Source organism: Mirounga angustirostris, unplaced genomic scaffold (genome assembly GCF_029215605.1).
Source record: "Mirounga angustirostris isolate CCGP_5_RB_7025 unplaced genomic scaffold, mMirAng1.0.hap1 SCAF_2, whole genome shotgun sequence".
NCBI lineage: Eukaryota > Metazoa > Chordata > Mammalia > Carnivora > Phocidae > Mirounga > Mirounga angustirostris.
In genome coordinates, this window is record NW_026991710.1 from 104,237,229 (window position 1) to 104,251,758 (window position 14,530).

The following is a 14,530-nucleotide window of genomic DNA, read 5'->3' on the forward strand; positions in this document are numbered from 1 at the left end:
TACATTTTGTATTTGATGGAATGAAAATGCCCCTTCATTGGGGTTTTGATTTGCATGACTCTAATTACTGGTGGAGTTGAGTATTCTTTCATATTTATTAGCTGTTCTCTGAATTGTCTGTCCAAATCATTTGTCTGTTTTTCTACCAAATTATTTCCCCTTCTTCATTGGTTTTAGGAATTCTTCACATATTCTCTGTACTATTCCTCTGTTCACTATCGTGTTAGAGAACTTTGGGAGGACATAAAAGTAAATTAACCCAAATGAGAATGACATTCACTAGGCCCCACCAACCAAATTCAAAATGTCCTTCAAATTTAAAATCAGTAAGGCCTTGGTAAACGCAAACCAAAAACTACTCTTTCTGTTATATACATAAGCATATTCTCCACTTTGCTTTCTAAGTTTCAGTTTTTCACCAAATGATTGTTTTCGACAAGATCATGTTTTTTAATATATATATCAAGCAAAACCTGAGAAGCTAGCTTATTTCCATAATCACAAGTTAGGCCTGAAAGTGGAAAACAAAAATAAAAACAAAAAACTTGTGTCTCCCAAGTTCAAGGGAAAATTCAGATTTCTAAAGCAAGAATTGTAATAAAAATTTAACATATTAAGGTATGTGTTATACGTATATATGTAATTCAGATTTTGGTTATTAGTTTATAGTAAGCCAGTAAACTGTCTTCTGTATCGAGAAACTGCTACATAATTTGCAGGGCTCAGTGCAAAATAAAAATGCAGGACCCCTTATTCAAAATCAATGAAAACTTCAACATAGGCTTTCCTTGGGGATATTGCGGGTTTAGGTCCAGCCAACCACAATCAAGTGAATAATGCAATGAAGTGAGTCAAATGAATTTTTTGGTTTCCCAGTGTATATAAAAGTTATGTTTATACTATGCTATACTCTATTAAGTGCAATAGCATTATATCTAAAAATTTTCTATACCTTAATTTAACAAATGCTTTATTGCTAAAAAAAGTAAAATGTTGGGCGCCTGGGTGGCTCAGTTGGTTAAGCGACTGCCTTCGGCTCAGGTCATGATCCTGGAGTCCCGGGATCGAGTCCCGCATCGGGCTCCTTGCTCAGCGAGGAGTCTGCTTCTCCCTCTGACCCTCCCCACCTCATGCTTTCTCTCTCTCTCAAATAAATAAATAAAATCTTAAAAAAAAAAAAAAGTAAAATGCTGATCATCATCTGAGCTTTCAGTGAGTCCTAATCTTTTTGCTGGTGGAGGGTCTTGCCTTGATGTTGACGGCTGCTCACTGATCAGGGTGGTGTGGTTGCTGAAACTTGGGTGGTTCGGCAGTTTCTTAAAATAAGATGATAGTGAAGTTTGCTGCATCGGTTGGCTCTTCCTTTCATGAACGATTTCTCTGTAGCACGTGATGCTGTTTGATAGCATTTTACCCACAGTAGAACTTTTAAAAAAATTGTGAAGTCAATCCTTTCAAACCCTGCTGTGGCTTTATCAACTAAATTTATGTAATATTCTAAGTCCTTTGTTGTCATTTCAACAATTTTCACAGCTTCTTCATCAGGAGTAGATTCCATCTCAAGAAACTACTTTCTTTGCTCATCTGTAAGAAGCAATTCCTTACCCGTTCAAGTTCTGTCATGAGATTGCAGCAAGTTGGTCACATCTTCAGGCTCCACTTCTAATTCTAGTTCTCTTGCTGTTTCCATTGCATCTACGGTCACTTCTTCCACTGAGATCTTGAACCCCTCAAAATTCATGATGGCTGGAATCAACTTCTCCCAAATTCCTGTTAATGATATTTTGACCTCTTCCCATGAATCACAAATGTTCTTAATGGTATTTAGAATGGTTAATTCTTTCCAGAAGGTTTTCAGTTGGCTCGCCCAGATCCATTAGAGGAATCACTATCTATGGCAGCTATAGCTTCATGAAGTGTATTTTTTAATTTTTTTAAAAGATTTTATTTATTTATTTGACAGAGAGACAGCGAGAGAGGGAATACAAGCAGGGGGAGCGGGAGAGGGAGAAGCAGGTTCCCCGCCAAACAGGGATCCCAATGTGGGGCTCGATCCCAGGACCCTGGGATCATGACCTGAGCTGAAGGCAGACGCTTAACGACTGAGCCACCCAGGCACACCTGAAGTGTCTTTTTTAAATAATAAAAATTTGAAATTCAAAATTACTCCTTGACCCACAGGCTGCAGAATGGATGCTGTGTTAGCAGGCATGAAAACAACATGAATCCCATCCATCTCCATCAGAGCTCTTGGGTGACCAGACGCATTGTCAATGAGCAGTCATACTTTGAAATCTTGAGTTCAGATATGAGCAGTAGGTCTCAACAGTGGGCTTAAAATATTCTGTAAACCATGTTGTAAACACATGTGCTGTCATCCAGTCTTTGTTGTTCCACTGTTAGAGCACAGGCAGGGTAGAGTTAGTGTAATTCTTAAGGGCTTTAGGATTTTCGGAATGGTAAATGAGTGTTGGCTTCAACTTAAAGTCACCAGCTGTGTTAGCCTCTAGCAAGAGAGTCGGCCTGTCCTTTGAAGTTGTGAAGCCAGGCATTGACTTCTCTTTTCTAGCTATGAAAGTCCTAGATGGCATCTTCTTCCAATAAAAGGCTGTTTCATCTAAGTATGTTGCTTAATGTAGCCACCTTCATTACTTATTTTAACTAGATCTTTTAGGTAACATGCTGCCGTTTCTACATGCTGCTTCACCTTGGACTTTTATGTCATGGAGATGGCTTCTTCTCTTAAACCCCATGACCCAACCTCTGCTAGCTTCCAACTTTTCTTCTATAGCTTTCTCACCTCTCTCAGCCTTCATAGAATTGAAGAGAGTAAGGGCCTTGCTCCAGATTAGGCTTTGGCTGAAAGGAATGTCGTGGCTGCTTTGATCTTCTATCCAGACCACTAAAGCTTTCTCTGTATCAGCGACAAGCTGTTTCATTTTCATATCATCCATGTGTTCACTGGAGTAGCACTTTTAATTTCCTTCAAGAACTTCTCCTTTGCATTCACAATTTGGCTGATCAGCCCCAGAGGCCTAGCTCTCAGCCTGTCTTGGGTTTTGACATGTCTTCCTCACTAAACTTAATCATTTCTAACTTTTGATTTAAAGTGAGAGACGTGCAACTCTTTCTTTCACTTGAACACTTAAAGGCCATTGTAGGGTATTAATTGGTCTCCAGGGAATAGCGAGGCTCAAGGGAGGGAGAGAGATGGCTGCTTTGTGGAGCAGTCTGCACACGCAGTGTTTCCTGATTAAGTCTGCTGTCTTATATGGGCATGGTTTGTTCTATCCCAAAACGATTACAGTAGTAATATCAAAGATCACTGATCAGAGATCACCATAAAAATATAATAATAATGAATATGTTTGAAATACTGTGAGAATTACCAAAATGTGACACAGAGACACAAACTGAGCAAATGCTGTTTGCAAATGCTGGGCAAATGGCACTGATAGATTTGTTTGAAGACAGGTTACCACAAATCTTCAGTTTGTAAAAAATGCAGCAACTGAAAAGCACAATAAAGCAAAGAACTGTCTGTATGTTGATAGCAGAGCAGTGAACCAAGTGCAGAGCCCTCCCGAGCGCAGGGCCCTATGTGGCTGCACAGGTCACAAGAAGAGGAAGCTGACCCTGCTGACGTTAATGCTTCGTTTGTATTTTTTATACCCTTATCACAGTCTATTATCTTCTGCTAAACATATTTAACACATATAGTATGTTTCTTCATTACATGATTAACTTTTGTACGTTAAAAATGCTAAACTCAATATGTAATTGGAAATTATTAACTATTCTTAGATAAGCTGAGAAATCAATAAAATACATACATTATTTTAGGAGTACTTATGACTCTGAAAATAAAGATAGAAATGAAAATCACAGAATGCTGATATTTGTCAAGTTAGTAGTTACAAAATACTGACTTTATGATGATGGCATGAGACAGTTCTGATAAAACTCATCTGAATTTTCTATTATGAGATAAGTAAAGTTCAAGCAAACTAGCAATACCACAGAGCAGAGGACAACCTGTAAACCCTGCTTAGCCGAATGGGATGCAACAGGCCAAATGGGATTGACAGTGAAACTAACAAAACATTAATAATTAGTAATTTAGGATAGGGATTGCTACAGGGACACTGGGTGGCTCAGTCAGTTAAGCGTCTGCCTTTGGCTCAGGTCATAATCTCAGGGTCCTGAGATGGAGTTCCATATTGGGTTCCCTGTTCAGCAAGGATTCTGCTTCTCCCTTTGCTCCCTCCCCTCTAGCTAATAAATAATAATTATAATTAATGAAAATAATTAATAATAATTAATTAACTACAAATAATTCCTTTATATAAATTGTTTATACATTATATTATGCACTTATATATGTATATATGATATGTATAATAGTTTATACATTATAATTGCATAATGCATATATTATATATTATTATTTATATATTACAATTAAACAAATAAATAAAATCTTAAAAAAAAAGGATAAGTACTGCTACAGATATTAGTAGGAAGTCTGGACTACCCAAATAGACAATGCAACAGATACTCACTGATTTCCTCCTATATTCCAGAACTCAGAAGTTGGGAATATAGCTGAGAATAATAAAAAGGATTGTTTTTTATTCAGCTGATGCCTCGGTAGCATAAATAACATTAGAAAACAGAGAAGACTGATATATTATGTAAACCTGGACACTTTTCTCCTCTCATAAGAGAAGGAAGAGGAGAGATCCAATATGTTGTTGATAAGGACCGAACAGGTAAGTGGAATTAAGCATAGAGTAATTTAGAATTAGCTGAAGCTCAGAAACCTAAGCTGTTACTCACAGCCTCTCTTACAAGGACTGGCATGAGCAGATGCTAACTCCATATTTCCTTGAATTCTCCCTGAAATGAGGCCTCTGTAAAGCTCTTAGTAAAATTCCCACTTGAAAATTAGAACAATGATGTTAAGATACAGTAAAGCATCAGTTGGAAATATCCTGTTTATCATTTCATTTCTATATAGCTAATGGTCTTTCACTTTAAATGTTTAATTTTCTTTTTAATTGTAAGCATTTTCAACAAAACAATTTTTCAAATGCTCAGCACACTACCTAACTTCTTGAATGGGATATTTGCATAGTGCCCGTAATTTAGCATCCATCTTCACAATAAGGGTATTGGCCTATGCGACACTGTACTTAACATGAGTCAGCCAGACCATGAGGATGTAGGTGGAAGGGTTGTCACCCCCTGATTTTAGGTGTGGCTTTCATAAATCTGACAAATGCATCCTCTTTCTCCATCATTTCTTCATGCTAGTCTCTTGGTTAAAAAGAATGACACTACCGTATAAAAAAAAAAGGCACAGACTTTTTCTAGTCCTTTTGATTCATCTCATGCCATATTACCTATCTTCTACTTTCTTATCACCCTGAAGTCTCCAGGTGTCACTTTCTTTCACTGTGTGTGTCAATAATGAATTAATTAGTAAATAAATTAATAATAATAAATTATTTACTAAACTCTTTCCCCACTTCAGTTTCCAGCATGGATTTTTTTTCTCCTTAGGAATCAAATATCTGGGCTCCTGGGTGGCTCAGTTGGCTAAGCATCTGCCTTAGGCTCAGGTCATGATCCCAGGGTCCTGGGATCCAGCCCCGCATCGGGCTCCCTGCTCAGCGGGAAGCCTGCTCCTCCCTCTTCCACTCCCCCTGCTTGTGTTCCCTCTCGCTCTGTCTCTCTCTGTCAAATAAATAAATAAAATCTTTTTAAAAAAAAGGAATCAAATACCTATATTTTTAAACTGTTAGAGTAAAAGAAATTTTAAATGACAGTCTGAGGGCTCCTTTTATGAGTAAATACCTAAAATTTGGTATTTTTTGGTTTTGAGATTTTTTATTCTTAATTTTTAAATAACATGTTTATTTTTATTCAAAAAATCTCAGTAATTTTAACAGTAATTTTAATGATACAATGAAGAGAACTGAAACACTTGGAATTCTCCTCTTCAATATTTTGAGAAAAAGAATGCAGAGTAGAATTGGCCAGATTACTAGAATGCAAAAAAATTAGCATTTCAATCACTTCCTGGTTGAAAGTTTATATATTATAATGTACATTAAACAGTTTACATATTTTAATAGCTTACATATCACACATTATTACACATAATAATTTATTAAAATATAGTTTATATACTATATATGTTTTAGTATAATATATATTACAATATTTTAATGTATACTATATATTAAAAAAGTTTATGTTATAAATAGCTTACATAGTAAATAACTCATTTACTTATATGTGAATTGTTTATACACTATATTATACACTTATATATGTATATATTATATGTAAAATAGTTTACATTATAAACTATAGTGTATATATTATATATTATTATTTATATATTACAATTAAATAATTTCAATATTATGATATATGGTTATATATTATGAAGAGATATTTGCTTTACTTAACATTATCCTTGATGTATTTTTGGTATGAATACAGTAGCAGTTTATGGTGAAATATCTCATATGGATAGTCACTTGTGTTTAAGAAAACATTTTCTGATTTTGTCAGTATTCCATATGAAGTATTAGTCACAGCCACAATGTTGGATGAAGAATCCCTAACTATATTTTTGTCTGCTAAATTTTTAAATGGATTTCTATTTTATTTTTCTAGCCAATTTCATTTAAATACAACTTAAAATTATCTGTATAGTCCTACAATAGACTGTTTTAGAAGGATATTGAGGCTTACTACCTTTATTACTAACAGGTTCTGAACATAACGTTTGCTTTCTTTTCTTTGTGACAGAACATGGGTGGAATGGAAAGAGATTCAAGGTCAGACGTAGCTGAGATTAGTGCCAGCTCTAACATTTTAAAAAGGTGTGGCTGTTTTGTTAAAGCTTTGAGAAATATGTCTGTTCAAAAGCATGTGCCCACCTTCCTAGTTTAATTGCTGTTCCTAAGGGATTAAATTCAAATTTTACTATTTAATGTATTCTCTCCTCCTCCGTATGGTAATAGGTATGCTTTTCCTCTGTATGAGTTTGCTAAAATCAAACAGAAGAGTCCAAATTTTGTTCCATAAAAAAGAGCATATTCACTCTCTAATAAGAAGAAACTTCAATGACAATAATATATGCATCAAGCAAATGGAGAAAGAAAACTGGGGACTTGTGTTAATGGGACTGGTATATCTCTAGTCCAAAATCATGATGATGATGAAAAACAACTTCTTCCTTTGATCAGTTTCATCTTTTCTATAGTATTGGGAGGCAGTCTTCTATGGGTCATTCAGTCCTTTTTGTTGCTTAATGTGCTAAAAATGTAAGATCCTGAGTCATTTTTCAAGACTGTTTTTTCAGAGAGAAACCTTGAGGGATGAAGTACATCTTTCTCTGGAACAAAGAGAAGGGTTGCTTATTGCTTGCTATAAAAAAGAAACAACTAAAGCTGAAATAAATTGTGTCAGCAAGGAGAATCTTGCATTTTAATAAAGAGCTTTGGATGAACCCAAAACACAGGGGTCTATTTGGTTGAGTTGTGATCAACTGTCATGTGTCTTAAAACCAAAAGTAAATGCAAAGTCTTGCTTATTAGCATGGAGCCACCCCTTCGTATAATAAGTACTCCCTTGTCCCTCCTTTTCCTTTGACTTCAGCTGCTTTAAGGAGTTCATGGTTCTATTGGATACATGCACCAGAGTCACTATTCTTCCCAGTCTATAAGGCAGAGAAGGAACCTAAATTTAACTGACAGAGTGTGGGAAAAAGTCACAGTGGGGTAAGAATGCTAAAATGACCTTATGGATGAAGGCTTCCAGCTGATTTAATTCACTATTGCAGTGACTTTGACATCTGCACATATCGTTGAGTTGATGTCTTCCAATGCTTCTACTTCCCGTCCCATGGTGTTACAGAGAATTCCCCTGTTCAAAGACTGACACAAGAGGAAAAAGGATATTGGGACAGATCAGTCACTTCTTCCTTCCCCTGCAACCCTCCTCCCTACCCCCTCCTGGCTCATCAAATAGAAACACAATAAACTACAAAGCTTAGTTAAAGACTTAATGGCTGCCAGAGTACTCAAAGAGGTTGTTTCCCAGAAGAACAGAACTGCTGCCAGATGCAGGTACCAGATACATCTCTTTTTAATAAAAAAAGACACATTTAACCTGCTACTTAGGATCTTGTTGCAACTGAACCCATTACTCACCGAAACATGTACTGCTAGTCTGACATCCTCATTTTGGGGTGGAGCAACTTGACTTGAAAGACTAACAACATGGAGAATTATAGGCCTTATTGGTTAAACAGACATGGTATGTTCAAGAGTGCCCTGCCCAAGACATCTCATCTTTGCATGAAAACATGGTTGCGACTCCTTTAGGGAAACTTTATCCCGCACTTGATTGTCTGAAGGAAAGCTACTGGCTCAATGGGGACCTTAATCCACAGAGTTTTCCCCAAATGTCTGAGCATTGTCCACTGACGTTGTTTACTAGTGAAAGCTAATGATATCCTTGGATAGCAGCAATCCGGCCCCAGTGCCAACTCTGAAAGACCAACTGTGGTAAAGACTGGCCAGCACAACAGGTTGACTTGAAAGACCTCTGACTGCCTTCAACAGTACTCCAATGAATCATGTTATTTTTTTTTTTTATGTAATGTTATACATAACATGCATATATATAACAGGAATATTTTTACTAACTCCTAAGCTCTTGCCAAAGGCTAGCCATCTGTTCTACTACTTGGAAGACTACAAAATGGCAGATTAAAGATAATCCCCTTTATGGTTGCAAAATGTAGAAAGCAATTTCGGCTGTTCATCTGACAGTCTGGGTTACTCATGTAGATGCTCGCAGTAAGTGCCCATTCTGTGATGAGACTGATGGAATCAGCTGATGATCAAGTCTGCATCCCCAGCATTGGTACAACCTAGATGCCTCATCACATAAAGCATGACAATTCCCACCGTAATAAACTGGACGCAGTCTAAAAGGTCGAATGTCTCTGATACAGAAAATTGTAATAAAATGTTTCATTCCAATTTTTGTTGTATGACTCCTGACAGCTTGTAAGCCTCACTCTTCACTATTCCACTTCTACTCCATATTTCGACAAGCTGATGAGAAACTCTGGGTGATCCCTCCTTTAGTGTCGGTGAGAAGTTCAAACCATTCACAGGAACCCTTTTCCTGGCCCCATCACCTAGCCACTCAAAACTCCCATGCCAATTTTCTTTCCTACTTTCAAGCCTTTTTAGAACATGTTAGAGAGCCATCTTGCTCTCCCTAAAAAGTTTTGTTATATGAGTGAAAAACTTTGCATACCCTCTTGGTGTATCTAGGACATCATTAATGTCAACACACAAACCAAATTTTGGGATGGGGAAATCCACTGGTTCTGTGGAGTCTCCAAAACAATTGAAGAAGGAAACAGGGTGGGTGTCCAGAGAGTGACCGCTACTACTCAGCATCTGCCTTCTTCTTTTTTTTTTTTTTTTTTGACTTCCAGTTTGTGGTGAGCGTGTTCTTTGAGTTGCATTGCTGCCTGCTAACAAGCTTGCATTTTAATTTGTGCTATTTTATGTTACATTCACTGAGTTCTACTGAGCCTCTATTATAGATTTAACTGACCCAAGCCAGAAGTCTGGGTAATTAGAATTTAGGAACAGGAATATGAACTTGACCCCTCTTTTAAATGGCCCTGAGTCGTGTATCTTGGCCCAGACCTGTTTGTGTCTAAGATTAAATTGTGTCTCAACTCCAGCATAAGCTGTGACTGCTACTATACTCAAGGGAATGACCCTTACTCTGAAACCATTGGTTTTGTGTCTCAGCCAGGCATTAGCCTTATTCTGTAAAGAGATCAAAGGAAAGATAGCTACTCTGTGCAATATGGGTTTACTCATGGTTGCTTGTGTGGAAGAGGAATAGTAACTATTTGACACTGTGAAGTCATACTTCTAAAAGTAGATGGCTCACTAAGACCCCACAAAATGTCTTTCCTGCTGCTGCTATCAATACTCCTATCACCAAGTAAGATCCTGATTCTTGGGGTTAAAAGGATCTTCAAGATATCCTTGTGTCAGTCAAAGGAATAACCCAGCCATCACCTTTTGAAGGTCTCTAACCTTAACAAAGCTGATTTAAGGCTCTGTGGAAAAAAAGAAACTCTAAAATTTGAGCATGGCGGACAGAATTTCTCCAAAGCATACCCAGTAATGGCAAAAATAAAATAAAATAAAATTAAATTAAATACAATAAAATAAAGAAAGAAAGGAAAAATAAAAGAAGAAGAAAAAGGAAGGGAGAAAGGAAGAAACTTCGATACAAGGTGAATTTGACCCCAGTGGAAATCTAAAATTTACTAAAATGATTTATACAACAATAAAAGCAATGGGTCACTGGTTGGCTTTTTTTGCTTCTAAAACATATATTTTGAGTTAACTGTAATATCTGCTTAAATGTACCAATTGACATATCTCCATGACCGGAATAAATAATAAGAGTCAAGTTACAGTTATACTTGGAGATCTCATTAATTAATTAATCTTAGGGGAGTTACTGAACATAAGTAGAGGACAAATAGGTATGCCTCATCTTAGCCATCATAACTATTATCTTGCCTAAATTCCTTATGCTTACAGTACCCATTATCCTAAATATCTCATAGTGGGCATTGTCATTCTGACCCAACAAATGATAAATCAAAATTAAATTAAGTCTTTAATTTAACTGGCACTTACAATTGGCTTGACAAAAATGGGACTCCATAGACCTCCATCCTTTCCTAGTTAAAATCATTAATACAGCCCAATGTAGATTAAAACAGTGTCTTCAAGGATTGAAACACATTAGAAAAGTCTTACCTATGGTGATATCTCCACTGCTTTTCCACTTAACAGCTCAACTGGTCTGTTCTTAAACTTAGGAAGAATGAAAAATGTATGCATAGGTATGAAATTGCACTGATGATACCTTCGTCTGATGAGATTCATTTGATATACTCATTCAAGACAAGCAAATACTCACAAAATAGTTTATAAAAAATGGGATGAATTGTCCCATGAATAATTCAACAAAGCTCTAAAATTTGTCCAAAATGCAATACAATAAGCATTTTGTGAGTACCCCCACCAGAGACACCTTTACTATAGAGTAGCTATAGCTCATACCTCTTGGAGCCTCTGGAACACCTATGATGGCCATAAGTTGCCCATGGGCTTCCAATGCAAGAAATTATTCTCCTTGGTCCTATGTTATTTATCATTACAGTAAGAATTGCTGATCCACACTGATTTTTCCTGGAAATATAGGCTCTCAGAAGTCCTAAATCCATGACCCTCCATATCCAGCTGTTCATTATGCCTTGAGTCATGAAACCAACACCCTAAAAGCATGGCCACCAAGGACTCTTGCTACAGAATAGAGCCACTTCTGAGATTCTGGCATATTTCCACCACAGGAGGGGATGACCTTCACTGTCCTCAGTCCTTTTCCAGATACCATGGCTGCTAAAGGTGGTTGCCCCTCTCCCAAACCGTTTACCTATTTATGGAGCTCCTGGGGATCAACAGAGTGAAGAGCAAAAGGAGTTAGTAGACTTTATGGATAGTATCACCACTCTCAGACATGATAAGGTTCACTGAATTGCTGTTGCTATTCATTCCTTAACTAGGATGACTTTGATAAAGAATGAGGCCCAAACATCACTATAGTTGGCCAAACTTTAGGCAACCTACTATGGTAGCACTGGATGACCCGATCAACAATTGGCCCCATTTGTACATTTTTACCGATTCATGGGCTGTTGCCAAGAATCTGGTTGTCTGTTATAGTTAATGACAGCAATAATTTCTTATCCAAGTCTGTTTCTTTGGTATAAAGAACTCTGGATGTCTCTTGCCTGATAGATACACAAAATATAACTCAAGGTCACACATGTATCTATGCCTACTAAAGCCACAATACAATACAAGGCCTCGTCAAGACACTCCTTATTCCCCTGGGAGTTTTAGACATCACTGATAAGGATCAAGGCACTTGTTCACTTCTCAGAATACATAATGCTGGGCTTTTGAAAAAGTATTTAATGGAAATTTCATCTTTCTTAACCTCCTCAGGCTGCAGGCCTCATAGAGTGCCATAATGGCTCACTTAAACAAGTTCAAATTCAATTAAGTGAAAAATGGACATTTTAGTCATCAGTCAAACATCAGGGGTCAGTTATAATATGTCATCAATTTTTGGTGTTTGCCTGCTGACAGCTTTTAAACTTCTCTTTTCCCTTTCAGGCCTATACCTGGACAAGATGATGAGAAAGCCTAATGCTCCCTCCTTTGGCATTAGTAGGATCTTCAAACCATATTTGGGCACCCTCACGCTGGCTCCATTTCATAACCAATGGAAAAACCTAAGCCAGTCTACTTTCCCTGCTCTCATTTTCATACCTGTTGTAGAGCTACCCAGAAAATTTCATTATGTAGTTAGTAAATATTTCCATCTCCTTTGATATGTGTGTCTTGACATCTGAACCAAGTTTTGGGTCCGGTACACCTTGGTTTTGATCAGTGGCTATGTAGCCAAACCTGTATGCTAGAACTGTGACTCCTGCCAAAGTTGGCCCATTTGTCTTCAGATAATGAAGGCCACATTGCGAGAGGGCATTGTCTCCACCAGCTCTTGACAAATTGATTGTAGTGAACTTTTAACCCTTTCCATGCTCACGATCTGTGCCTCATTCCTGTTGCTACTTTCAGTATGGAAATTGTTTCTGTAGAAATGATTGAGCCCATGATCAAAGGAGCCATTCCAGCATCTGGAGAGTGCCCATCTTAGATCTCAGAGGTCTCAAGGAAAAGGAACAATTAATGCTCTTTGTATTACTTAGATATAACACTGCCCCCTGCTAAAGCAATAAGATGGTCTGCCTGAGTAAAGCATCTACTGCTGGTAATCTGATGCTTTACTGTAAAAACAGAGAAACTCATGTGGACATGGCCAGTTTTGAACTATTTTACTGTCCCTGTTGCTATCAGGAAACATATCAAGAATAGGAGTGACCTCTGTACATTTGGGTTATACGCTTATATGTAGGATATATCATAGACCATAAAATGTCCCTCCATTGCAGAGAGAGGCTGCTTTTTTTTTTTTTTTTAGCTTATATATTGTCCCCTATCCTTATTTTCAATGACATCACAGGTCAGCAAGTCAGTTGAAACTCCTTTGCATAAGATATAATGGATAATAGAACTGGCCTTAGACTACAGTCTGGATAAGATTGGGATATATTCTGGAATATATTCACAGTTGACTGAGTTTGAGATTCTGAGGACATGGTTGAGGTCAATACTGCAAGTTGACACCATCCTGTTAATTAAATGCTATGTAAAAAATCGAATGGATTTGGCTGCAGCCTGCTTTAGATTAATCAGAGTGGCCAATGAAGAAGTAAAACCATTTGAAAATTTGCTGGAAGCCAAGGTTAGTAGAGCTAGGTTTTGCTGGAAGATGCCCATGGGTCTTTCATGTTCCATGTCTTTCTAGGTGTGCCAAGAATAAAAAGTCCTGTCTGCTCTTTATCTAGGCCATGCCTCAGTGTTATGTTACTGAAGTGGTAGGGTTCTCAAAGGTTTTTCTCAAAGATTCTCAAGGGTTTTCCTTTGGGAAGAGTGTAAGGAAATATCTTGAGCTGGGATTGGTTCTGAGTTACAACTGCCAGAAGCAGGCCCGGGTGGCTAATAGGAGTTAAAATTAATACCATGCAAAGAATTTAAAACATAGGAAAATAATACTTACCCCTGTTTTCTCTTTGTACAGTAGTTCCAAATCTCTCTTTAGTCTGGAAATCAGATTTGTATTCCTGGTTACAAAGACCAGCTTATTCAGACAATCAGCAAGGTGACCATGTTAACTCAGACTTTTAAAATAATAAAAATTCAAATTCTGCATATGCATAGGTGTTTGCTAAGCTTCTGTGACAAGTCTGCCAAGCCATTAGAGTGGCTTTCCTTTCAAATGGGGTTAAGATAGCAATTCCAATAAAATTAATTTTTGAGTGTTTATCATAAACTAGGAATGGCATGTGCTCTACACATACATTTTTTACATATTCCATCAAAAGAATCTTATGGAATACAAACTGATATGTTCATATTCCAGAAGATGAAATTGAGATCAGTGAGTTTATGCAGTGTAGTGATCGTTAAGAGTTAACACGTGGTAGAATTTGTATCTGAAATAAAATAGTCCTGATATTAAAACCTTTTCATTTAAGCAAACACTACACTGCTCTTGGTTTATTTAAAACTAAATTATCCAAAACATGTAAACAGCTTTGAAAATGAAAAAGAGTAGGACAAGAAATTCATAGCACCCTTTCTTGTTCTTCAAGCTCTCAACTGTAAAAGAGAGAAAGAAGGAAGAGAGGGGTGGAGGAGGGTGGGGGCTGAGGGGGAGAGACTAAGTGTGGAATAAAGGTGTCAAACACTATAAAATATGTTAC

At 37.1% G+C, this 14,530-nt stretch overlaps 1 pseudogene; it reads right to left on the reverse strand.

The window, feature by feature from the left end:
- LOC123847541 (tigger transposable element-derived protein 1-like) overlaps window positions 1-3,156 on the reverse strand; it is a 163,080-nt pseudogene extending 159,924 nt beyond the window's left edge.
- Window positions 3,157-14,530: the final 11,374 nt, after the last annotated feature.